At 38.6% G+C, this 24,841-nt stretch overlaps 1 protein-coding gene and 1 long non-coding RNA gene across 3 annotated transcripts in view; one reads left to right on the top strand and one right to left on the bottom strand.

Moving 5' to 3' along the window:
- The window catches only part of opn7b (opsin 7, group member b), a 188,803-nt gene that overhangs the window by 142,134 nt on the left and 21,828 nt on the right, over window positions 1-24,841 (top strand). The gene's annotated exons all lie outside the window — the stretch shown is intronic.
- LOC120477102 (uncharacterized) lies at window positions 15,790-19,172 on the bottom strand. The gene is made up of 3 exons (XR_016148110.1): window positions 18,684-19,172; window positions 18,031-18,144; window positions 15,790-15,984 (listed from the first exon to the last, which is right to left on the bottom strand). It is a non-coding gene; the product is annotated as an uncharacterized LOC120477102 (long non-coding RNA).

Raw genomic sequence — 24,841 nt, 5'->3', positions numbered from 1 at the left:
TTTCCTCTGAGGACACTCTCAGAGACGGGCCATCTGGTGGCACCCTCGTCCCGAGCTCTGGAGCCAACACCTGTGGCTCCTGGATGGGATGAGGCAGGTTTGAGTTCGCTGCCACCTGCGGTTGCGGCAACCATCACTTCCGCAAGAGCGTCGTCCACGGGACACCTCTACGCGTCGGAGTGGAACCTCTTCGTCAACTTGAGAAGACCCCCGGAGATGTTTGATTGGTGTCGTGCTTTCCTTCCTGCAAGAGGGGTTGGAGCGTAGGCTGTCGCCCTCCACCCTTAAGGTTTATGTCGTGGCCGTTGCCGCGTCTCATGATGCAGCGAAAGGTAAGTCTATGGGAAAGCATGACCTGCTCATCAGGTTCCTGAGGGGAGCAAGGAGGCTAAATCCGCCTCACTCTCCCCTCGTGCCCTTTGGGACCTCTCAGTAGATCTAAGTGCTCTGCAGAGGCGTCCCCTGGAGCCTTTGCAATCGGTAGAGTTTTTAGTCCTGTCCTATGAAGACAGCACTCCTGTTTGCATTGGCCTCCATCAAGAGGGTAAGGGACCTGCACGCATTCTCCGTTGACGAAGCGTGCCTTGGGTTCGGGCCGGCTTACTATCACGTGATCTTAAGACCCCGGCCTGGATACGTGCCCAAGGTTCCCACCACTCCCTTCCGGGACCAGGTGGTGAACCTGCAAGCGCTGCCCCTGGAGGAGGCAGACTCAGCCTTGGCACTGCTCTGTCCGGTACGTGCGCTCCGCACCTACGTCGACAGAACGCGGTGTTTCAGGACCTCAGACCAGCTCTTTGTTTGTTATGGGGGGAGCCAGAAGGGAAGGGCTCTCTCAAAGCAACGGCTGTCTCACTGGTTAGTGGACGCCATTGCTTTGTCTTACCAGCAGCAAGGCCGTCCGTGCCCCCTTGGTGTGATGGCCCATTCCACTCGGAGTGTGGCCTCCTCTTGGGCTCTAGCGCATGGCGCCTCGCTAACAGACATTGCAGAGCTGCAGGCTGGGCGACACCAAACACCTTCGCGAGATTCTATAATCGGCGAATTGAGCCGGTGTCCTCTCACATACTCGCTTCCGCCAGTACTGGACCCGCTTAGGTGTCTTCGCTTGCTCGCCATTCCACTCCTTGGACTGGATAAGTGCGATATTTCCTCAATGTCTTCCGTTGAAGCCTTGAGTCCTCCAGCACCGACGATGCGGGCACCACTGCTGTTGCTCTGGATGCCGGCTAGGTGCCTCCATGTGCACGGTTCCCTATGTTAACTGTCTCATGTGTATTATACACTGTAAGCCTCTATGAGCATGTGTCTTCCCTTGGCAAGCCATCTGCCACCCCTGGAGTCAAATTTTATTAGCCACCTGCGGTTGGTGCTCCAGTGATCTCCATATGCGTCCCTATGCGGCCATATGTGTATTGTAAGTCCTTCCTTCGGTAGGCATCTGGTAGCATGTCCCTCCCGGGATATGTTTCCCAGTGTACGTTGGTATTCCTGTGTCAAAGTAGGATCCCTGGTTATGCTTTTTCAGGCGTCCAGACTTTCGCAGGGCACTGGAAGACAGGTTGAAGTTAGCGTGATGGCACAGACCCCCAATCTCCGTCACTTCTGACGTAACTCGAAGTGACTACGAAAGGGAACGTCTCGTTTACGGATGTAACCCTCGTTCCCTGAGTAGGGAGTTACGTCTTCCTGCCACTTCGGCTGTAACACTGGGTAGACGCCTGAGTTCAGTCTTGGCTCCTCAGCGAAGACATACTGCGGTTGCGTTCACTTCCTCCTTTTATACCCACAAGGTGGGGCGGAGTTACGCTATGCAAATTCCGCAGCCCCAAGGCATTTTCATGCCATTGGCTCGTTTTTAAATACTCGAAGAGGATTGGCTTTCTATGCGAAACCCCCAATCTCCGTAACTTCTGACGTAACGTCTCCGTTCCCTACTCAGGGAACGAGGGTTACATCCGTAACCGAGACGTTTTTCTGTAGCTACAAGCGCTCAGTCTTTCTTCCTTTGGTTTTAAGTGCACGCAATTCATTAGTATACCAAGGGGATGATCTAGCAAAAGAAACAACTCGTTCCTTCCAAGAATAGTCGTTAGCGCAGAGTTGTAACTGTCCACAGAATCAATCACAGGAAGCCCAGCAGTAGTGCTAAAGAGCAGCTGAGGATCGATGTTCTTAATGTTTCTAAATGTTATGACACGCTCTTTACAGCTTTTAAAGAGGCAGAGATGGTAAATTCACAGGTTATTATATTTACATTTATTCATTTAGCTGACGCTTTTATCCAAAGCGACTTACAATTGCTATATATGTCAGAGGTCACACGCCTCTGGTGCAACTAGGGGTTAATTGTCTTGCTCAGGAACGCATTGTTGTCTCACAGTGGATTCGAACCTGGAATAGGCTCAGGTAGGGTCGGGCTTGATTTTTGGGCCTGATCTAAGCTCTAAGTTTGAACATGAACACTCCAATTTTTGGGTAAGATAATGACACACACAACTCGTAACTTTATCCAGAGAAGATAAGTGTCTGCTCTGGATAAAGTTATGCGATTAATGCCTTGTTCACACTACATGATTTTAAAACGTCGGGCTGAACTGTGCGGTTCACACTACATGACTTGCTCTCAGTGAAATCAGGAGTGTTCAAGTTGTTGAGCTGTTCACACCACACAACACAACATGATTGATCCACAACAGGAGGTAACTCACTACACGAGTTAACAACACACTACATAGAGATACAACCACGATCGGATGATAAGAGCAAATAATTTTAGACTCTAATGAGAGCTGTTCAGTACTATGGTACGGTCTAAATCCTGAAAATAATCAAATAAATAATGAGTTGACAACAACTCTGTCACCCAACGATTCTATCTTGTCTACAAACCATGTTTTGTCATGAAAAACCACGCAATAAAACGAACCAGAAATGACACAAAACAGCACGTGCGCCAATACCTAGCGAAGAAGAGAACACAACACGTGAATATGGACGTCAGACAGAAACTAGTGCTGCACACTGTTTGCACGATGATTTGCTCTCTGACAAAAAAATGCAAAAAAAAGAAAAACTAAGATTTACCTGGTGTCCTCAACCCATGCGTTGCTATGATTGGCTGTTAGGGATGGGTACCGAAACCCGGTATTAAACGGGCCCCGGTACTGAATTTTGAAAGGCCGCTGTATCGATAAGCTCGGAATTTATCGGTTCTGCTGTCGGTACAGGAGAAATTATTTATTATTCCTATAAAGACGTTATCTTGAACATGTTTATATCGCCAGCCATTTCTATATATAAACTATATTTTAATTCAGCCATTTGTCTGTGATGCAAATTTGAAATTCGCATTTCAGAAGAGAGAGAGAGCGATCTCTCACGCAAAGCCACAGCACGCGCAACACGACAGCCCTTGCTTAATGAGTGACAATGAGGACAGAACTAAACATTCAACGTCGTTACACTTTAGATCTGGGACATTATTCTAATATATTTTGTATTTCAGCTTCCAAAGATTAATAAAAAAAGATATTTGAGATAAAACCGTTAAAAAACAAGACGCATGATCTGTCCAGCTTAACTTCCTTTAGCCTACTTCACAGCACTGCGGAGCGCTGTCAGTTGTTCCTATTAGGAAGTTCCTAAAACCCAAACGTACAGTCAGAATCAGCACGATCGACGATTGTTGCAAAATGCGGTCTTCTACTGTTGCAAGATCAAAAAAATGGCTATTAAAAACACAAAAACATGCGCAAGAGACGTTCACAAGGCGGTGCGCGCTCCGAAACAGACTGCAACGAGACAAGAAAAGTAGCCTATACTTTGGGCTTCGTGTGTCCTTAACCATCGATTATACATAAAAATGTCAAAATGACAAGCTCTGAGATTAACTTAAACACAGTTTATTCACTTAAACACAATTATGTCTTAAATGGATGTAAATAATAGGGAGAAAATTATGGTGCATCATTAGATCTGCACTCGGTCTTAAAGGGGCAGCAGTCAACAAAAGGCAGAGAAAATCACTCACAGCTTTTGAATGAGTAACTTTAGATTTAATAAGCTTTAATCTATCTATGATAAACTATACAGTGCTATTTTATATTTGATTACTAAATTAGGTTTCTTTTCAGACAGAAACAATTACCTGAAAAGATATGTTAGTACACCTTCCTGAAATTAAAGCACTTTGTATATAATTTGTATCTTTGATTAATTGTATTCTTGTGTTTTTTTCTTATATCCTTTTTGTATATAAAACAAAAAAGCCTACAAATTGCTGCATAACAAAAAGATATTTTTCTTCGTTTTGCCTTTTCTATTTTACATTTCAAAATAATATAAAGTTTAATTATGTTCTTAAATCTTAAAAAAAAAAAAAAAACACCAAAAAGAACCGATAAGAATACCGTTAAAGTACCGGATCGATAAGCCGTATCGGTAAGAGTAGTAATACCGATAAAACCTTAACGATACCCATCCCTATTGGCTGTACTCATGAAATCACTGAGGTTGAGTGCGCGATGGCTCTGGATATCTAGCATGCTAGATATTTTTCTGGACTCTGCGACGCGTCTGCGAGCGTTTTCGCTGCGTTGTTGGCTCTTTTCAACAGATTGGGAAGCGCTCATCGTCCGCTAATCCCCCGCGATTTGTACGCGATAACACCCTGACCTGTCGGTGAGCTCAACGATTTGCAAATCGGGCATAAATCGGGCTTAAAATCCTGTAGTGTGAACTTGGCTTTAGTTATGCGGTAGATGACAACACCAACTAAACATGGATAAATCAAACAAGGATGTCTACATCTGTACTAAGTTAAGTCAACAACGTATTTGAACGTTATCTTTAAAATCTAACATAGCGTTAGCCTAACATTAGAAAACCTTTAGGTCCTTTAGGTGAGTGTAGATTACATACATTTAACAACAGTATTTCACCCCTTTGCTTCAGATGTGGTACAGAAGAAGGGACATTTTTGCATTCCACCTGGTTGTGTCCTAAAGTTAAATTGTTTTTGGGTGCAAGTATGTGATAGTATATCACAGATTCATGGAATCAATTTTCCAACGTTGTGTTTATTAGGCAATTTTACCAACTCTAACCTCCGAAACAGAAAAGCTATGAAGCTTACTGAAATAGTGTTAACAATAGCTAAAAAGTGCATTGCTTTGAAATGGAAAGCAGACACTGATGTGCCAATTGGATTGTGGTTGTCAGAGATTTGTAGCTGTTTACCCTTAGAGAACATCACATATTCAATGAGAAGCAAGGGTGAATTATTTGATAAAATCTGGAAACCCCTTTTGAATTATATAAATATAGTGACACATGATTTGATAAAGTTGATTTTCTAACTATCTTACATTGTATCTCCCTTTTTCTTCTTTTTTGTTGTTGTTTTTTGTGCTGTTTTTGCTTTCTTTGTGATTGGTCTATTGTTTGTTATTGTTATTGTATTTGAAAAAAAGCGAAATACAATTTTCATTACATTTACATTTAGCTGACGCTTTTATCCAAAGCGACTTACAATTGCTATATATGTCAGAGGTTGCACGCCTCTGGAACAACTAGGGGTTAAGTGTCTTGCTCAGGGACACATTGGTGTCTCACAGTGGATTCGGACCTGGGTCTCTCACACCAAAGGCATGTATCTTATCCACTGCGCCATCACCACCCCATATTTTCAAATGCATCATCTCCTGTTACCACCCGATTAGATATTGTGCAGGGACCATGAGTAGGCATTTTTTGTCATGCGGGCATAGCAGTTCTTATTGAGTTCTTATTGAGAATTAACTGAGGTTTAGATGTTGACGTTTTGTTTAAAATTTTTGGTCACCCTTATGTTGATAGATTTTATTAACCAGTCATGTTTTCTTGTCTCTGTTGACATCTGATAAAAATAAAGTTATTCTGGTTAGTGATAAGTGAATCTGGTAATGCTATTTGTGGAGTTGTTTAATCCCCCTCTGCTGAGATCTTGAGAGATTTAATGTATTTTATCTTCAGTTGATTTCATATAAGGCAGTGGTTGGAACTCAGTTGTAGTTCTTGTGTTTCTCTTTCCTTCATTGATTCTGTTTGTTAACAGCATGTGTTCATCACTTATGGTAAATCATCTCTTAATTAATCACTTTACTATCTCATTACCTTCAAGTAGGATTTACTTTGTTACTTTAGCTCTCTGTACAATGGGACTAAATGTTCTCTTATGAGAGTTAATTAACTCTGGGGATTTTTCTGTGCGCCATACTGTGTGCTTATTTGACAAACAAAATGAAATAATTTAATTTATTGGATTGGATTTTCAGATGCAAAATCTGTATTAAAAGATATAGTATCACTACTATTATATCTCAGGTGCAGATACTGTTATCAGTTAAAGGGGTCATGAACTGGCTTTTAAAATTTGATTATATTGTTGTCTGAGGTCAACTTATGACGTTTGCTTGGTTTTTGCATTCAAAAGCATCAAAATGAATAAGTAATAGGTTATTTCGTATCCAAGTTTTTAGCCTAGCTGAAAAACGTTGGGTTTTTATGGGTGTCTTGCACTGACAACTTGGAAGTAAAACGCCCACTGCTGTGAGTGGATAACAGTTTTGGGTAACGCTTCCTTGTACAGTCCAGTTACCCATGTAAATACTATGTACTTATTTTAGTAAATACAATTACTGGGTAATAACTAGTACTAACCCTGAACCTACCCCTAAACCTACCTCTGTTCCATGTACTTACCTTATATTAGCCCGTACTTTCTAGGCAAGTACACTGAAAGTACATTGTAAGTACTGTACTGTAAAAGCAAGCATTACCCAGATTTGGATATTATAATGAGTCCCGTTGATCCACTTGGGGGAAATTGTTTTTAAAACGTCCAATGTTGTAAAATGGCAACCGGAATGATTTGACCCAGAGTCCGTGTGTTGCACAATTCCTGTCATATCCAATATAGACGGTACAGCACCGTTCTTTACTCTTAATCGGTCTGCAAATCCAGTCTTGTTTACAGGACAATCCTCAGTGAAATGAAGCGAACAGACGACGATGTTTTACCTCATCAGCTGGACCCAGTTTTTCAAAAGTAATCCACTAGGATTTTGGATAACGGATGGATCAAATCTTGAAAATGGGTTTTTCAAAATAAAAAAAATGGATTACATAATCGGATTAGATCACTTAATCCAATATTGGTTTTGATCCGGATTAAACCTTTAGTTTGGGTTTTTCAGAACTTTTTTGTAGGATTTGAAAAATCTGGATTAAACTGATCCCATCAGAAGGGTGGATTTAACGTGGATTTCATGCCCAAAATGTAATGAAAACTTTCAAAATGTATCAAATAATATTTGGATCATGCAGTATCTTACAAGATATCCTATTTATCCATGAGGTTTTAATTGTATTTGTTCATCCATCAGGCTACAGTGATTAGGTAGGCTTTAGCATATTCAGCCTTTCAGTATAGGACTACAGCAAAGTAGAAAGAGTTTGGCCTCATAAAATAATCCTCCAAACAGCTGTCAAAATTGACCAAAAACAATAAATTTTATTCTGTCACTAATTGATATATGTATATATTCATCACAATCGAATTTTTGTTTTTAGAATATGTATTAGCGATGCATGCAATGATTAACAGAATAACCAAAAAAATGCAAATAATGGCAATCACTGATTTTTGAAATCCAAAACAAATCCAAATCAGAAACTATTGCGTCCCTTTTTGCACGTCCTTTTTGCTCGTACTGGCAGAGGAACAACTGACTCTGCAGCAGACCATGGCCAGACTTGATATCCGCCTCCTAAAGACTTACACTCAGAGGAAGCATATGCAGCGACAGTCGTCTTTCACAACTAGGCACTGCACAATATTCTGTTTTGCTCGGTAGCTCGATCAGTGTTTTCAGCACGAGGTAGGCCTATGTTATTTAGCTATGCGTGATTGCGAGTAATGCGTGAATCAGTGGGCGGGGCTAAACCGGCCGTGTTGAAGTAGGCGTTGATCTTCTTCTGCAGGGGTGGTGTTTAATCATCTTTGTCGTCATAGTTCCCCACTTTGAAAAACGAGTAGTTTGCAGAGGCTGGTGTCAATAAAAGCTTTTATTGGACTAACAAGGAAGTTTTCACTTCTGAAACTTATGGGATATTTTTATAATATGATGACCTCGTAGATGTCAAAAGCACAAGGAAAATTAGTTTTCTCAGTTCATCACCCCTTTAATCTCCAAAAACTGTTTAATACCTGTGTTGAGTTTTTCTGTCTTTTAGAGCTAGTTTTCACTTATTTGCGTCTTGTTGGGTTCTGTTGAACATTTAGCCTTTTTGTTAGTTATTAAACTTTGTGTTTATCAACTTATGTTGCTGATGAATGAGGTTGGGGGGTTATTACGGATCTGAGAACTCTGTGGGTTTCATGGTCTAACTGGGAGTGTGCTGACTCTAAACTGATTTGTGTTGAGTGTCTTTAGGCACAATCGGCTTAATTCACACTTTTCCATCCTTTGGCTGCAAATCTGCCTGGAATAAGTAAAACCCTGTTTATGATTTAACAGAGACAGCTGGAGTGAGCCAAGTGATTACAGTTGCCACCATCCACGGGTTTGATATCTCCAATCTTCACCCCAGGCTTCACTTCTGCAAGAGATATTGTTCAGCTTTCTTAGAAAAAAAAAACAGCAACAACAAATGAAAACAAATTTACACAACATATAACAGATACAAATAGAAAAGAAGATTTAACACTCTTGAATTAACACTCTTGCTATCTTTAGTCATATTGCTGCTGGCACTGTTTCGGAATGATAGTCACAGAATTGGAATGATAGTCATTCACAAAACCCCCACCTTGTAGTGAAAAAAGTAAAAGTAGTCTGTGTTATTTATTTAAACTGATTAAAATGTCATAAAATGTGACAGCATTTTCTCGAGTGCTAATTTAGTCCCTACATGTCTGAATTTATGATATATATTTAAATCTCTTTTAAAGACTTATCTCTTCTCTCTAGCTTTTGACTAATTGTAAACTTTTTGTAATTTGTATTATACGTTGTTTTATGATGTCAGATTATATGTGCTGCATGTGTTATTATAAGCACTTTGGCCAATGTGTGTTGTTTTTAAACGTGCTATATAAATAAATGTGATTTGATTTGATTTGAACAGGCTTGACAATAATGATGATTTGGTTCTGTCCATTTCTTTGCATTTTACTCATAAGAGTATCAGCATATTTTGGCATTTTGGCTGGGATTAACACTTCTGCTGCGATTAACACTTCTACTGCAAATGAAAGAAATGTTATGTCATGTTATGTACATTAGGCTACGTTCACACTGCAGGGCTTAATGCTCAATTCCGATTTTTTGAAAAAATTAGATTTTTTTGCAAGGCCGTTCACATTTCCAATTAAATGCGACCTTTTGTGATCTCCTGTGTGAACATGAAATGACCCAGAAGTGACCCGCATGCGCAGAAGAGTAATCAACGGTCCAAGACGTCACTTGTTGTTTGCTGAATAGTTCTTTTTTTTTTCATATGTTGCGAGCTTTTGTTTTATTATTATTATTGCCACAGCCCATATACAAACACAGACAATAATTATTTTATCGACGGGCAGTTTGCACATAAATGTAAGATTTTTCCGATCCTCACCTACCTCGTCATAAAACCCGTTTAATTGATAGTGCGTGTTTGCTTTGTCACCGTGCTTTGTCACCGGCGGCCGCGGTGTTGCCAGATTGGGTGGTTATTCGCTACATTTTAAGGCATTTTCACATGTGTTTTAGCCAGGTTTTCGCTTGGGAGGCTCCAGTGCTGATCCTGACCTACCTGGGGCCCTAAGCAAAATTCTGCTATGGGGCCCTCTACCTGACCCGTGACGCCATGACGTGAGCTCATTGATATCAAGAATTAACTTTTGTACAAGTGAACATGTAATTCCTGATATCAAAAATAGACATTGGTAGATAAAAATGTAACTAAGGGGCCTTACTAGTAAAAAATAATCAAGAATTCACATTGAAAATAGTAAAAAAAAAAAATTGATATTCTTGATATCAAAAATACATAAACTGTGCATGAATAAAAGCTAAAATGGCTTGCCATGGCATGTTAAAGTTTTTTTTTTATTATTATGCATGTTGAAGCAATTCTTGATTTATGATTATTATTTACTGAGGGATGTGCATCCATATTGACCAGTATGTCCAGCTAATCAACATTTTAAATTCAATATAGCCTATATATCAATAGTCAATCAATGTCAAATTGTCAATATTGCTTTCCATCTTGCATAATTAGTGCTGCTGCAGTTGTTTAGAATGTTTAACTACACATTGACTGAGACTAATCAGTTTCTTGTTTTAAAAGTATGTATGTATAATGTGTACTTTGATGAGAGGAGTGCCATAATTTCCCGCCCATATATTGTACAGTATGTCCACATATATTTCTGCTTGAAAAAATGCGCGTTTCATTTCATGCACGCGCATATGAACACGCATGATAGCCTACACGCGACGCGGTTATCTTTTCCGAGCTGCAGTAAACAAACACCGTTGCGCAACTTGCACTTTGTTGTTTATCAAAAACAAACGTAATAAATAATTGTATTTTACTCTCACTTTTGTCAGTCAGGCACAAAGAGAAGTGATGCAAGAGATGCACAGCCTGTCTGCCCAGCTAGGTGGTCAGCAAGACCGAAAAAACACAATAGAAATGCACATAAACTTAACTTTACTTTGCTGACTGACATCAAACTTGGAGAGAAGAGAACACAAGTTTACCTAAATGTTGTTCCCGCAATTCACTCTCATGTTTTTTCTTCTTTCTCTAATCGTGACCAGAGGGATAGTTTCGCTTCTTTTTGTCAACATTAATTGACGCGCTATGACACGAGGAGGGGGAGGCGGGGCCTTGAGTAATTTGCGGGGCCCTACGCAGCTTGCGTAGTGAGCGTATAGGGCGGATCGGCTCTGGGAGGCTCTATATCTGGCACCCTACTGTACAAAGTTATACTGACAGAGAGCGCACGTTCACATACACCAGAATGAACGTGTTCACAGTAATGTTCATCAGGCAGTAATACAGTATGTTTATTTCGGGCGAACGTGAATAATATGATACGCGAAAAATATGAACGCGTTCATGCACTATCGTTCATTGAACGCGTTCAGGCACAACACTGGGGAAGAGACACGTCTGCAGTGGGCCATAACAGTGAGGAAACGCGTTGGAGTTAGCGTGTATTGGCTGGCTACAGGTGCGTGCAATGACGTGCGGGTCGGATATATGTGACCTGGCCGCTCAGATTGAAGTCGCATTTCAAAAGATCGGATACATATCGGATTTAGACCACATACCCAATTGGCCTGGGTCGCATTTGAAAAGATCGGATCTGTGTCGTTCAGACTGTCATGAAAAAATCAGATACAGGTCGCACAGGGGCAAAAAAATCGGAATTAGGTCGTTTCAGCCTGCAGTGTGAACGTAGTTAGAAGATAAACACTTGATATGACTTGGCAAACATAAACAAATATAATATAATATTTATTTAATTAATATTATTAAAATAAATATATTTTTTTCAATAATATTTTGGGAGCCTGAGCATTCATTTTGTCCACTGATGAACTGTCACACCGCAAGAATTTGAGATTGGTTTGACTGGACCAGAGACAGTCCATAATGCAGCAGATGAAATTTCAGTTGACACAGCTGAACAATAGATCTTTCAGGATTTAGACTCAGGTTAGTAATTGTTTTGAAAATGTCAAAGCCAGTCTAGTTCCTTAAAAGGATGAAAACAACATTTCCAGTGCTTCAGACAAAGAAACAAGACATCTCAAGTGATGGACAGCAACAAAAGGAGATGAAAGTGCTTATAAATTGAAAGAAGAAAGACAGTTTTCATTTCATTTAAAAAGAATGTTACATGGCAGCTTTGGGGGCTCAAGGTCACACTTTGTACTTCAGTTAATATTTTTGTAAAGGTGAGTTTGTTTTTGAAAGTCAATTTGCTTACAGAAACAAACCTTGAGGCTTGAGACACAAAAAGCAGGCTCTCACACCCAAAGCTTGGCCTATAAATTGTAAAATAAAAAAATAGGCACTCATTACTGAGTAAGGCTGCAATATTACGACAAAATGATTATTTTCTGTCATTGACCTTGATGCTGTAATAATGATTATTAAAACGCTTTTTATATTTTTGTAGGCTACTCAAATAAAAGACTGCATAACTGTATTTCTTTTTGCAAATTAGAACATCATAAACAAGGAACACCTTAGAAACAATAAAAAAACTACAAACTGACTACACAATGGTATTGGAGAAAGAATAGGCTACAACACAATAACCAGGCAGAATGCAACCTTAAAGTCCAAGTAACAAAACAAGAATTTTACAAAAAGGAGAAAATATAACAATTATACTTAAAGGGGTCATGAACATGTATTTGAATGTGTTATAGACGTCACTTCAAGTCTGCGCGCACAGTTGTTGGGAGCGGCCAATGACCTGTCTACGTCACGATGTAACAGCTAATGACTTGTTTCAAAAACAATGGGCTTTATGCCCAGCTGCACTACTTCCTGAACTTCAGCCAGCTCCTTGTTTCCTGTCTGCCATTATTGGCCAAATTGATTAATTCAGGTGTACCTGACCTCAGTAGTCATGGCAACAATATCAGACACACCTGAATTAATCAATTTGGCCAATAATGGCAGACAGGAAACAAGGAGCTGGCTGAAGTTCAGGAAGTAGTGCAGCTGGGCATAAAGCCAATTCATTTCATAGACTCAGAGTCGACTCTCACTTTTGAAAGACAATAACTTTATATACGGTGCACTTTCAGATAAAAATCTTTGCAGGATGTTCTCATTCCTTTAGAGCTATACCATAAAGTTTTACTATAAATGTAGAGGGTATCTTTTACTATAAATCTGAAAACCATCAGAAGATCAAAAATAAAAAGATTAGATGGAGATGAATGACATGTTTAGCAGCATGCAGTAAAGAACTTTGTTCTGTTTATGATATATCATACAGCTAGATCTATAATAACGACAAGACATTTCCAAGCAATAGCCACATTGACTTCATATCCAGGAAATAAGTCCGTTTATTCGAGCAAAATCACAGGCTTCGCTCATCCCGTGGGAATGCACCACACGAAATTCAGATGTGTGTGTGTTTTAGGGGGTAATTTCCAATTCACTCAAGGTCCCCAGATAATACTAATCCCGTGCGAATAGGGCTTTAGATAAATAGAGGATATAAAAGGGCAAGTACTGTTTATTGTATGAAGCTCAATTTCTGAAGCACTGCCGCTTAGACTTTGCACAAATAATCATTCAATGTAACCCAATTCAAAATTAATGAATGGATTGCCTTCTCTTCCCAATTTTAAACAGAGACAGTCCAAATCAGATTATTTGTGTATCTGATTGGAATCTGATCTAAAATTATTGACTGTCAATGTTGTGTATCACAACTGTTCAGAGTTACGAATGTAGCTTGATTTGTAAAAACTGCATTTCATGTGATTTTTACTGTTCACGATATCTGATCTGATTTGGATGTGTTAAAACATTAAGATCTACTGTATATAATTTCTCTTTTTGTCTTCAATTGAGAATATAGACTTAATAACAGGTCAAAAAGAAGAATGTAGTCCAGCAGAGGCAAATTGTTTTATATTTACAGTTTTATTGTTTGATTCATTGTGTTCTCGGTCATATGGTGAAATCAATTGGAGGAGAGACACAGGATTTAGTGATGAGCAGCAGCTCAGTTTCTGCAATTCAGCAGCCTTGAAATTGCCACCCATCCATGACTCTCGCTATTAAATGTAATCCAACCCAACAAATGATTGATGAAGGGCCTTTTTCATTCTGATTCCATTCAGCCTGATGTCAAGGAGAACCAAGCTGCTGTGATAACAGAGCTGTCTCACACCATTTAACTAACTGGCATCATGGCCGGCTCATCCTATAGAAGCAGTGCTGTGATCATTTTGGCAGGAAGTCTATTTTTGCCTCATTGCTCACCCTCGATTAAAGTGACAGTGCATTGTTTATGGTCAAAATCATCATGGTTTGACGTGAGAAAACGGTAATTTCACCATAAAAAACGCGATGTCCGCTGTAATACACAAAGTCACATTATGACTTTGAGAACTGTGTAAAACAAAGAAAACAAACACGCACTGTTGTCAGGAGTTGCCCAAAAATCTCAAATCTGTGGATTTTAAATCTGTGTTAAATTTAAAGTGTACTTATAGCTTAAGTTGAAGCATTTAAACTACACTACACAGCATGTTACACTCACCTAAATGGTTATTAGGAACACCATACTAATACCGTGTTTGACCCCCTTTTGCCTTCAGAACTGCTTAAATTCTATGTGGCATTGATTCAACAAGGTGCTGGAAGCATTCTTTAGAAATGTTGGCCCATATTGATAGGATAGCATCTTGCAGTTGATGGAGAGTTGTGGGATGCACATCCAGGGCACGAAGCTCCCGTTCCGCCACATCCCAAAGATACTCTATTGGGTTGAGATCTGGTGACTGTGGGGGCCATTTTAGTACAGTCAACTCATTTGTCATGTTCAAGAAACCAATTTGAAATGATTCGAGCTTTGTGACATGGTGCATTATCCTGCTGGAAGTAGCCATCAGAGGATGGGGACATGGTGGCCATAAAGGGATGGACATGGTCAGAAACAATGCTCAGGTAGGCCTTGGCATTTAAACAATGCCCAATTGGCACTAAGGGGCCTAAAGTATGCCAAGAAAACATCCCCCACACCATTACACCACCACCACCAGCCTGCACAGTGGGAACAAGGCATGATGGATCCATGTTCTCATTCTGTTCACGCCAAATTCTGACTCTACCCTTACAAAAAATTACTGCAGTTTTTTTAGAAGTAATACTGCATGTAAAAAATGCAGTTTTTTGGACACGAAAAAACTGCATTATTGCAGTATACAGTAGTTGGAGTACAACTGCAGTAGAACTGCAACATAACTGCGGTAGTATTACAATAATACTGCAATATAACTGCGGTAGTATTACAATAATACTGCAATATAACTGTGGTAATACTGCAATATAACTGCAGTAGTACTCCAATAATATTGCAATATAACTGCAGTAGTACTACAATAATATTGCAATATAACTGTGGTAGTACTCCAATAATATTGCAATATAACTGCAGTAATACTGCAATATAACTGCAGAAGTACTCCAATAATATTGCAATATAACTGCAGTAATACTGCAATATAACTGCAGAAGTACTCCAATAATATTGCAATATAACTGCAGTAATACTCCAATAATATTGCAATATAACTGCGGTAATACTGCAATATAACTGCAGTAGTACTCCAATAATATTGCAATATAACTGCAGTAGTACTACAATAATACTGCAATATAACTGCAGTAGTACTACAATAATATTGCAATATAACTGCAGTAGTACTACAATAATACTGCAATATAACTGCGGTAGATCTGCAATATAAGTGCAGTAGTACTACAATATAACTGCGGTAGTACTGCAATAATACTGCAATATAGCTGCGGAAGCACTGCAATACATAATTCGACTAAAGTACAATACTACTGAAATGCAATACAAATAAAATGCTGTACAATACCATTGGAATACAACCAGAATATCCCAAATAAGTTCACACATCTGCAATAATGAATTAAGGTACAAAACAGTGAATGTCTCAAACTGCAATGCAACAAATAACGTGATTTTTATTTTTATTTTATTTCAAATAACAGGCTGAGAGTTAGACAATGTATTTAAAGTGTTTATTTACAAATCATGCAAACATCTTCCCCCACATTATTCAGAGAAGTTGTGTTTTTTGAAGAGCTTATTCTTATTCCACTTCGTTCTTTTCACTGCCTTCATCTCAGATGTGGAAACACAATTTTGGAAGTAGTCTGTAATAAACAAACAAAAAGAATCAGAGACAATCTTTTCAGTTACTCTTCACCACAGGCATATATCATGCTTAAAATGAATCTGCAAGTTAATGCAGGAACACGCCACTGTTTTTTGAAATAGGAGTTATTCAATGGAATTAATATTGTGCCATAATTAAACAAACAAATCCAGCATTTGCAAACAAACTCAATCTGCTTTTTAAAGGAAAACTCGACTCATAAACAAAGCAAGCAATGCGCAAGTGAAAAGGTCAATTTGAGCGAAAATGCAGTGTGAGACACTTGGTAGGGACGCAAATTATTGGATTTTGGCCGATATTCGATATGCCGATATTTGCAAACTCATTTTGGCTGATACCGATATTTATACACATTTCCCCCCATATAATAATATATATATATAAAAAAATACACGCACGGCCCGTGTACTTTTTCGTTCATTCATTATTCTATTTCGGAATGAAAGATGACATTTAAAAAAGGGTGCAACTTGGTTTTTTGTTTAAAAGAAAAAATCAGAAATGGCTGTATTTTGTTTTCCAAATGTATTGTTGTCATCAAACAATAGTATTAGAAAATTGGACGACATTTCCGATCGTTTTTTAATCTGTAATATTTATTTGTACGTTTATTGTATTTCAAATGACTCGTAGCCGAAAAGTGATGGTCCGCCGAAGATTGATGGCCGGCCGCGGGAGCGCGCGCCGCGTGTTACAGGTGTATCGCCCATTCACTTTACGAATGCAGTTGCTTTTATGTGGATCAAGCAGACATAACGTGCAAATAAACATCACTCACCCAGTACAACCATTATTACAACCAACCTTCAGTGATTGAAGCCTCTACTTATTGATTGAAAGGTTATTTCTGCCCTGAAATGTGTTGCTTATATTAATGAGGTTAAATCTGACTGATTATTACTCACCCAGTACTTTTGACCTATTAAAATACCTGTAAAGGGCCAATACAACCATTATAATGCAGTATTTTACCTGCCAAAAAGTGATCACTTGATTTAAAAAAACAACACATTTCAGAGCTAGATGGACTCTAATTTGACAAACAAACAAATTGAATGGTCTGAAAGTTAACTGGAGATGTTTTATTATTTTGTATTGGTACATCCTTGCCACGAAGATGTTTTAAAAAGTGTTGGGGAGAATATTGAACATGGCAAAAGAGTGGTGAGTGGTGACATGTGTTAATGTGATCGCCCCCTCATCAGCGCTCCGCTGGCGGAGGGTGGAAAATAGGCACAACACCGGCTCTGAGTCATTTGAAATTATGAAATTATGACTATTTTTGATCTAAAAAACATACTAACATAAGGGCAACCCAGGAAACATTATAAAATAATAATAAAAAAAAATGTCAGGGGACCTTTAAAACTGCTCTAATGAGGACACTCGACAAAACTGACATTTTGGCACATATTGTGTGTGTGTTATGGTTTGTTCAAGCCTGAAAAAGAACTCGATACTGAAGCGCACCTTTTCCTCCACACAGCTGGACATTTAAGTTGCTGGCGCTCATGCTACGTTCACGGTCGTCACGTGCGCATAGTATATCCACCACATATTGGCAAGGCTCATCGGCAGAGATATTACTATCGGTCGATACCGATGATCATTAAGCTTTTATCGGCTGATACCGATGTCGTGCTGATGTCATCGTGCGTCCCTAACACTTGGCTTTATATAAGAGATCTCGGCTCAATTTTCTCACAAATGCAGTTGAGCAACTTCCTCTTCTAAAACAGTAGACAGCACTAAACTAGGTGATTAATTTAGTCTCCCAGGAGAAGCCCACTTGCCTTTGCATACAGCTGTGGAAAATGACCAGTGAACAGGTGTTTACTGTATCTTACTGTATCTATAATGAACCTTTTTGAGGTTTTCTTTAGCAAAATGTTATTCTATATCTAGACATATCCATATTAGATTTAATCTTATTGAATTACATCCTATTTATGTTAATTTATGGTTTATTGTTCAGCATTAATAATGAGTTTGAACACTCCAGATAAAAAGTTAAATTACTCACCCTCATGTCATTCCAACCCCGCAAGACACGGGGAACACAACTGAAGATATTTTTGATGAAATCTTTCTGTCACTCCATTGACAGTCTACACAATTTGCCCAATAACATGCATTTCTGGAAAAAAGCAGAGACACACAATTTTTAAAGTCTGTGAGTGCATATTTGTTTCACCCCAGCCATCGTCTTCTGTTTTTAGTTGTTACCAGTACATTTTCCTGGAAATAGCAATCACACAAAAAAAGTAAGTTAGCCTACTTAAAAAAAAAAATAATGTCAAACTACTGAACATAATTTGCTTGTATTTTCCAGTAAGTTAGTGTCTGATATATCTAATATTCCTGATATTAAATTTAAACAAGTAAAGTCACCGTGTATAGCACTTCATACAATACAGATAGTTTTTTAAAAAAAATCTGTTAAAAGTGATAGACAATATGCTGCAAAGGGCAAACATAAGTTACACAATCTGCTGTGACGCAGTTAAACAGTGTAACGTTAAACCGGAGAATGGTAAAACTAACATTACAGAATAGAAGCGGCGTTTCCTCTTATTTTCCCACCGGGTTGAACAACATATACGTAAAGTCTTTTTTACACCAATCTAAAATAAAAAAAGAGAAATATGAGGACATTATATGTTATAATTTACTCACCTCTAAGCTGAATGACTTGACAAGGCCTCGCGCAATGAACTTCTTTTTTGCTTCCAGAAAACGCTTCTCTTCCATTCCACTTGTTAATGACCGTCGTCACCACGAGTAATGCTGTCATGTCTTTGTGTTTTAATTGTGATAGTTCATAAATATGAACCTATATGAACGATAATTTCAGTGAGGAAATCAACCAAACCATATTTTATGGAGCAGACACTACGCGGAAAGACGCTGACTGACAGTAATGAGCATCAGCTGCTCTCGAGACTCGTTGTCAGGACAACGCCCGCGGCGCGTGCGCGCGAAGGAAGCTCGTCACATGGGCTATGTCTCGCACAAAACAGCAGAACTGCAGTACAGTTTAATATTGGTAGGCCAAGACTTCAGATGCAAAAAACAAAAACTTCATCTGTCTTTTTTTGCTCCTTTATTTAGGTTCAGTAATTTCCCTTTTTAATGGCAAAACTGATATCATTGCCTGAGAGCCCAATAAAAACAAAAAGATAAAAAAAAAATGATTAGTTTTCTCTATCAAAAAAGTCTATCACTTTTTAAAGTGTATCACTGAACTGATATTAATTGCAACTACTTCATTATACTGCAAATCTACAGTTGTACTGCAGTTTTACTTCACTATTCTGAAGTTGTACTTTTTGTACTGCTGTTTTACTGCAGTTGCACTTCAATGTACTACAGTCACATTGTATCTATACTGCAGTTATACTTCGTTAATACTGCAAATCTACAGTTGTACTGCAGTCACATTATATCTATACTGCAGTAATACTTCGTTAATACGGCAAATCTACAGTTGTACTGCAGTCACATTATATCTATACTGCAGTTATACTTCGTTAATACGGCAAATCTACAGTTGTACTGCAGTCACATTGTATCTATACTGCAGTTATACTTTGTTAATACTGCAAATCTACAGTTGTACTGCAGTTTTACTTCACTATTCTGAAGTTGTACTTTTTGTACTGTGGTTTTACTGCAGTTGCACTTCAATGTACTACAGTCACATTGTATCTATACTGCAGTTATACTTCGTTAATACTGCAATTCTACAGTTGTACTTCATTGTACTGCAGTTATACTGCTTTAAACTGCAGTTTTACTGCAGTTGTACTTCATTGTACTGCAATTATTTTTCGTAAGGGTACCATCTGAATGTCTCAACAGAAATCGATACTCATCAGACGCAACATTTTTCCAGTCTTCAACTGTCCAATTTTGGTGAGCTCTTGCAAATTGTAGCCTCTTTTTCCTATTTGTAGTGGAGATGAGTGGTACCCGGTGGGGTCTTCTGCTGTTGTAGTCCATCCGCCTCAAGGTTGTGCGTGTTGTGGCTTCACAACTGCTTTGCTGCATACCTCGGTTGTAACGAGTGGTTATTTCAGTCAAAGTTGCTCTTCTATCAGCTTGAATCAGTCGGCCCCATTTTCCTCTGACCTCTTGCATCAACAAGGCATTTTCGCCCACAGGACTGCTGCATACTGGATGTTTTTCCCTTTTCACACCATACTTGATAAACCCTAGAAATGGTTGTGTGTGAAAATCCCAGTAACTGAGCAGATTGTGAAATACTCAGACCGGCCCGTCTGGCACCAACAACCATGCCACGCTCAAAATTGCTTAATTCAACTTTCTTTCCTATTCTGACATTCAGTTTGGAGTTCAGGAGATTGTCTTGACCAGGACCACACCCTTAAATGCATTGAAGCAACTGCCATGTGATTGGTTGATTAGATAATTGCATTAAGAGAAATTGTACCGGTGTTCCTAATAATCCTTTAGGTGAGTGTATGTGGTGTGTGGGAGAAGTGGACACTTTCAAACAGGCACAAGAAATCTCTGCCTGAGAGAGATTTCAGAACAAATGGAATAAGCAAAACAAATGGAATAAGCATATTTTCTTTTTTTCCTCTAAAAAGATCTACATTTTGTACTATTTATACTGTATATATATTTGTTTTTAAAATATACAAAATGTTCCAAAATATCAGGAAAACCTATACCTTAATGGAAATTGAATGATGTTTTTCCATTCACATGACACTATATGGGATCTATTTCTGGTTTGTACCTCCAAACTCTGGGAGAGTAACACTGATTCAGTCTTATTAATTGAAAATGAAGTTAAGACCTCTAAAAACTGAGACCACAAAAGAAGATTATATAACATGCTGGAATCCATAGAGAGTCAAGTGAGTGCTGTGCACAGACAAAACCTCTTACTAATGCAAGATAGTTCTGGGTCTGTAATCAGATTGGATGAGCCATGAGCGAAGTTGTACAGAAGCAGATATAAACACACTAGTGTCCACATGTGAATTGAATTCTATGTTAAGATACTTCACTGTCAGAAAGAAAAAAACGTGCAATAATTATTACTTTTTTAAGGGGTACAAATACAAAGTGCTGTCATGAAACTCTAGATGGCGCTTGGTCCTTAACTCTGCTAGCAATCATATCGGTCTCACAGCTGATTGGTTCCTGCTTCAATGAGCTTGCTGCTCAGCTTTCTTGTTCAGTGTTTGCTGAAGCAGTTTGCGATTGAGAGACCCTCCACCTAGATCTTCTATTGGTAATTCATATATGCTTTTTTTTTTTTTTTTTTTTCATTTATCAGATTTACCAGTTGTTATAATTTCAATTTGTGCTGGTTAATTATGAGCAATGAAATTGGGGGGCGGGGATGAGCAGGGGCGCAGCTCCATTGGGGCTCCTCCCCTAACCGCATGTAATCTCACTCCAAGCTTTTGATAAAACTTGAGAACCCTGGCAGATCATCTGTCCATCATCTTATAAAGCCCACCCTGGCAATCTGATTGGCCGGACCATTTCTGAACCGATCATAATTACTCTTCATTGGATCAAGTCCAGACAGAGCTTCCCAACCAAAAAATGTTGTGTGTTCGGGCTGGCATCCAGGCAAACCGAATTTGAAACAGCTTGAATCTTCAAGCATATTGGTGCTTGTGTGATGTGCAAGGACAAACCTCATTGGATCTTGCACAGTTATAATATTTGATTTGCTCTATGTGTGCACGAATGCTAGTCATCATACATTCAGAAGACATTAAAAGTCAAAGTTTCAGACTTTCAATGAGGGACAGAATTCTCTCAGATTTCATAAAAATGATTTTTATTTATGTTTCTAAGAAGAATACAGGTCTTATGGGATTGGAACGATATGAGGGTGAGTAAATAATGACAATTAAAAAATCCCATTAATTTGAACAAAGACTATCCCTTTAAGTCTAACATTTTAACATTAAATTTGAACATGTTTATACTCAACATCATATTTAAATTAATGCCGCAACTTATCAGGGCAGCTGTTCTCAAAAATAACCTAATGCACAGCTAACTGTTACTTTACTTAAATAATACATTTGATTGAATAAGTGCATCTGCGCTGGTTTATGTTGGTAAACTAGGACAGCTGGTCAGATTAACACATGCACTCACTTGCATCTTCGACCTGCTAATTGTAGACTGCTTATTTTTATCAATTGTAAAATGCCTCTTTTTTAGTTCCTACAAGTTTTCCTGTATTTTTATGGTGGTATTTTAAAGCCAAAAGCTAAAGTGATTATAACCTTTCTCACTCACTCATTGCTGTGAGTGAGTTTAGCTGGATGCTTAAACCCTTTCCTTCACTGGAGCGATAATATTTTCCTACAGCCTAACTGTGAAACGCGGATTCAATTGCCCTCTTTTATGGTACATTACTGAGGCTCTGACTCATTTAGTTTTTTTTTTTTTTTTTCATATAGTGATTTTGTTGTGCTGAAGCTGTTGTGCCATATTGAGAATTTGAATACATTTTTTGCTTGAGAGTACCAGCAATTAGAAATTTAAATTTCACAGACTACTACATTTACTGCAGGATGTGATTCAGCAAAATAAGAGAATTGGTTAATAGAGTTAAATGTAGCGTGAATTCAATTTACCATACGTTACTACACTCTAAAAAATGCTGGGTTGTTTTAACCCAACATTGGGTCAAATATGGACTAACCCAGCCGTTGGGTTACATTTTTACATTACCTTTTTTGGTCCCACTTTATATTAAGTGGCTTTAAGTACTATGTACTTACATTGAACAATAAGTACAATGTATTATTCTGTTCCTGTTGTATTGTAAAACACTTTTGCTGCTATTGTGATGTGATACGGGTAAGGTTAGGGACAGGTGTGGTGGTATGGGTCGGTTTAAGGGTAGGTTAAGGTGTGAGGGGAGGGTCAACTGTGTAATTACTAATGTAATTACATAAAGTAATTATGGCTGTAATTACATGCTGGAATTTTAAAATATAAGTACAATGTAAAATCATGTAAGTACACAATAAGTCCATTGTAACAAACTATTAATTTCAATGTAAGTACATAGTACTAAAAGCCACTTAATATAAAGTGGGACCCATTTTTTTTTAACCCAACATTTCGGGTTTGTCCATATTTGACCCAAAATTGGGTTAAAACAACCCAGCATTTTTTAGAGTGTATGCCCTTTTCTTTCATGTTATGTAGCTGCACTGATGGGCAGTTAAAGGATTAGTTCACTTTTGTAAAAACTTTTGCTGATAATTTACTCACCCCCATGTCATCCAAGATGTCCATGTCTTTCTTTCCTCAGTTGAAAAGAAATTAAGGTTTTTGATGAAAACATTCCAGGATTTTTCTCTTTATAATGGACTTCCATGGGAACCAGGTCCAACCGAGGTCCAAACGACAGTTATAACAGTTACAGATGCAGCTTCAAATGTCTTTAAACGACACCAGACGATGAATAAGGGTCTTATCATGCGAGACGATCGGTTATTTCAAAGCTTATTCCAAAAATGTAACTTTTCTAAGGACAAATGCTAGCCTTTCTCCATTCTGTGAGGCGCGTTTGCAACGTCACGTAATACGTAATTACGTTCAAAAGGTCACGGGCGACGTAGCCAGAAGTACAGAGTCAGAGTGTTTACAAGTTGAACGCATAGGTTGAACGTGAAAACTAACTCAAACGCCGTTTACAAAAAAGGAATTAAAAGGTAAAACAACGATGTCGGACGATTTTGATTCTGTACTTCCGGCTACGTCGCCCGTGACCTTTTGAACGTGATTACGTATTACGTGACGTTGCAAACACGCCTCACAATACAAGGCTAGCATTTGTCCTTAGAAAAGTTACATTTTTGGAATAAGTTTTGAAATAACCGATCGTTTCGCATGATAAGACCCTTATTAATTTCGTTTGGTGTCGTTTAAAGACATTTGAAGCTGCATCTGTAACTGTTATAACTGTCGTTTGGACCTCGGTTGGACCTGGTTCCCATTGAAGTCCATTATAAGGAGAAAAATCCTGGAATGTTTTCATCAAAAACCTCAATTTCTTTTCGACCGAGGAAAGAAAGACATGGACATCTTGGATGACATGGGGGTGAGTAATTTATCAGCAAAAGTTTTTTCAAAAGTGAACTAATCCTTTAAAGTGAGATGGTTGAGTGTTGTGACAGAGAAGAATAAATCAGGGGGTTGATGAACTGTGGGGTTTCTGAATAAACTCTATCGATGGTTGTGTTTATTTGCACATATACTGTCTGTGTAGTTTTAGCTTTACAGTCTTGTCGGCCGGTTCTGAGTGCTCAGTGGGGAGGATGCAGCAAAAGTCTGGAATATTTATTTGGGCCTGAAGCATCACTCCAAGGCAACTTATTTGTCTATTTAAAATGCTGAAAGTGCAGCAGTCTACATGGTCTGACTCATTATAATGCTGTTCCAATTAACTGATCATCTTCTGGTGAGTTATAGCTTCTGGGACCATAAGAATAATACACAAAATACTGTTTAAACTACATTAAACGAAATACTGCCACCTGCTTTCCACCAGAGGAAATGTATCTTTTCCATCCTACTACTACTAATGATAATTAAGAACCGTCCACAATTAACTGGTAATTGGTGAGGGTCTCGTGACTGAGTACAAAAGAAGCATTTCAGTTTTTGCAAGCCAAGATGGGTCAGGGCCCTCAGATGGCACTGCATGAAAACCATCATGCAACTGTTAAATATAGCTTGGGAATATTTTGGAAAACCGTTGTCCAATTACAGTCTGCCGCTGCATCAAGAAATGCAACTTGAGTCTCTGTTAGAAATCT

This window comes from Pimephales promelas, chromosome 20, assembly GCF_988280905.1.
Source record: "Pimephales promelas chromosome 20, fPimPro1.hap1.1, whole genome shotgun sequence".
In the NCBI taxonomy this organism is placed as follows: domain Eukaryota; kingdom Metazoa; phylum Chordata; class Actinopteri; order Cypriniformes; family Leuciscidae; genus Pimephales; species Pimephales promelas.
Note: the sequence above shows the minus strand (reverse complement) of the source record. Positions and strands in the feature narration are given on the sequence as shown.